Here is a 3,941-nt window from a genome sequence, read left to right on the forward strand (position 1 = left end):
TTAATAATTTATACTATTAGAAGGTAACAATAATTAATATGCGGAAGAAAGAGAGAAGATTAGTTCGTAGACGATTAGTTGAATAGTTGAATTTCACAGGCCATATTTAAATTCATACTAAGCTTTCAACATTAATACATTATAATAATTTATACTATTAGAAGGTGAAAATATTAAGGATACAAATCATTAAAAAAGGGAAATAAATACAAGTCAGCCTTAATATGCAGAAGAAAGAGAGAAGATTAGTTCGTAGACGATGAGAGTAATAGTTGAATTTCACAGGCCATATTTACATTCATACTAAGCTTTCAACATTAATACATTTTAATAATTTATACTATTAGAAGGTGAATATAATGAATATGCAGAAGAAAGAGAGAAGATTAGTTTGTAGACGATGAGTTGAAGAGTTGAATTTCACAGGCCATATTTAAATTCATACTAAGCTTTCAACATTAATACATTTTAACAATTTATACTATTAGAAGGTGAACATAATTAATTGCTGACGAAAGAGAGAAGATTAGTTCGTAGACGATGAATTGAAGAGTTGAATTTCACAGGCCATATTTAAATTAATACTAAGCTTTCAACATTAATACATTTTTATAATTTATACTATTAGGAGGTGAAAATAATTAATATGCAGAAGAAAGAGAGAAGATTAGTTCATAGACGATGAGTTGAAGTGTTGAATTTCACAGGACATATTTAAATTCATACTAAGCTTTCAACATTATTACATTTTAATAATTTATACTATTAGAAGGTGAAAATAATTAATATGCAGAAGAAAGAGAGAAGATTAGTTCGTAGATGATGAGTTTAAGAGTTGAATTTCACACAATTATACCAGTCATCATAGGAGCAACTGGGCTTATGAAAAAGAACTTTAAAAAGTACATAGCAAGCATACCCCGTGAACTAAGTGCAAGTGAAATACAAACGATTGAACTGAAAGGGAGGGCTAGAATCCTGAAAAGATCTCTTGGTTGGACTCACTAAAATAGGGGTAAATGTCAGACATCTGGTTGGATGTCCCATCCCCTAGAAGAAAAAGTTTAAGAAAAATGAAAAAAAAAGGTTTCAACATTAATACATTTTAATAATTTATACTATTAGAAGGTGAAAATAATTAATATGCAGAAGAAAGAGAGAAGATTGGTTCGTAGACGATGAGTTGAATAGTTGAATTTCACAGGCCATATTTAAATTCATACTAAGCTTTCAACATTAATACATTTTAATATTTTATACTATTAGAAGGTGAAAATAATTAGGATAAAAATCATTTAAAAATCAAAAAATATACGAATAAATAAAATATGCTAAAAAAAGTTGGATGAAATCATTCGTTGAATGCTAGTAACAATTGCTTAAATTTAAAAAAATTAAGAAATTATTTTAATAAAAATTAAAATATCTACTAAGAATATATACGATAATAAGAATATAATGTATATGGTATACGAATATGTATTACCAGACGTTAATTAAAAAAATGAAATTCTGATAATCGATTATTACAATTGCTGATATTATTTGTATAATAAAATATAAGAATTATAATAATGCATTCAAAAGCGTTGGATGAAAAAATTTGTTGAATGAAAAACTGTTGATTTCTAAAATAAAAGTAAAAAAGAACCTAATTCTGTTGCATTAAATTCGCTATTATGACTATTATTAAATATGTAATGTTATGAAAATATCCAGTTTAATATCAAACATATTATGAATAAGCGGCTATATTTCCACATTTAAATTAATTTTATTGTATTATAAACTTATATTTCTATCGTTAGCAATATATTTTTATAATTACCAGTAGCAACTATAGTAGTTGTATGTTTATTGTTCCTATAAATTCTTACTATTTTTATTATTATCAGTAGCAAATTCTTACTACATTATTGTTTATTTTACTTTATTAATTGCATAATTTCTTCATCTATTACAAAATACTATGAATATTATTTTAAATCTATACAATATGAATGTGAATTAAGTGTTTATTTCTGTGATTTTTAAATGTGTTATAAAGTTGTTTCTGGTTTTGTTGGCATAATTAAAATAAATAATGATATTAAAATATTAAATTTATTTTTTTTATTTGCAGACGTTCCTGCTTGAATGTTTTTAATGAATATTAAGGGACCATCCTTCTTGAACAGTATTCTATATACAATTATTTCCTTACATGGATGACAACAAAAATGGTAGCAGAGAACTTTATTAGACATATATGTGTGAAGAGTTTTTTTTCTGGATTGTTAAGCAAATAGCGATAAGAACACATATTTAAATTTGTGAAATTTCTGTATATGTTTTAATAAATAATAAGATATCGAATTTAACATTTCAGAAAAATATGCTGATTTACAAAATAGAATATTTTAACTTTTACACAACGAAATATCTCTTATCAAACGAATGAAAAGTTATACAATTAAAATTTCTTAAGCATAAATCTAACTTCCATAAAACTGGATATTTACACTACGAAATATCACTTATCCACCCAATTAAGTGATAGAAATTGAAATTTCTTTAGGATAAAATAAAACTTGCATAAACAACTCCAGATTAAAACTGAAAAGTCAGGATAAAATCTCATATTGCTTATAACTTGGTTGTGATAACTTGCGCTAGGAGCAATTTAATTTTAATATAAATGTAAACATTACAGAAAAGCCACATTATTGTCAAGTTTTTGGCTATTCTTGTTATAAGAAATCAAAATTAGTGATACATATGAGAACTCACCCTGGGCAAAAGCAACATTCTTGTGAAGTTTGTGGATATTCTTTTATTGAAAAATAAAAGTTAGTGATACATATGAGAGCTCACATTGGGGAAAAGCCACATTCTTGTGAAGTGTGTGGATATTCTTGTTCTAAAAAATCAGTATTAGTGAAACATATGAGAACTCACACTGGAGAAAAGCCACATTCTTGTGAAGTGTGTGGATATTCTTGTTCTCACAAATCATCATTGGTAGAGCATATGAGAACTCACACTGGAGAAAAGCCACATTCTTGTGAAGTGTGTGGATATTCTTGTTCGCGAAAATCATTATTAGTGATACATATGAAAACTCACACTGGTGAAAAGCCACATTCTTGTGACGTGTGTGGATATTCTTGTTCTAAAAAATCAAATTTAGTGATACATATGAGAACTCACACTGGGGAAAAGCCACATTCTTGTGACGTGTGTGGATATTCTTGTTCTGACAAATCATCATTGGTGAAACATATGAGAACTCACACTGGAGAAAAGCCACATTCTTGTCAAGTGTGTGGATATTCTAGTTCTCAAAAATCATCATTAGTAAGACATATGAGAACTCACACTGGGGAAAAGCCACATTCTTGTGACGTGTGTGGATATTCTTATTCTGACAAATTATCATTAGTGAGACATATGAGCACTCACACTGGGGAAAAGCCACATTCTTGTCAAGTGTGTGGACATTCTTATTCTGACCAATTATCATTAGTGAGACATATGAGAACTCACACTGGGGAAAAGTTATATTCTTGTGAAGTATGTGGATATTCTAGTTCTCACAAATCATCATTAGTGAGACATATGAGCACTCACACTGGGGAAAAGCCACATTCTTGTGAAGTATGTGGATATTCTTGTTCTCAAAAATCAGATTTAGTGAGACATATGAGCACTCACACTGGGGAAAAGCCACATTCTTGTGAAGTATGTGGATATTCTTGTTCTCATAAATCAGTATTAGTGACACATATGAGAACTCACACTGGGGAAAAGCCATATTCTTGTGACGTGTGTGGATATTCTTGTTCGCGAAAATCATTATTAGTGATACATATGAGCACTCACACTGGGGAAAAGCCACATTCTTGTGAAGTATGTGGATATTCTTGTTCTCAAAAATCACATTTAATGTCTCATATGAGAAC

The sequence above is a fragment of the Euprymna scolopes genome, unplaced genomic scaffold (genome assembly GCF_053919585.1).
Source record: "Euprymna scolopes isolate OS-2025 unplaced genomic scaffold, ASM5391958v1 sca13, whole genome shotgun sequence".
In the NCBI taxonomy this organism is placed as follows: domain Eukaryota; kingdom Metazoa; phylum Mollusca; class Cephalopoda; order Sepiida; family Sepiolidae; genus Euprymna; species Euprymna scolopes.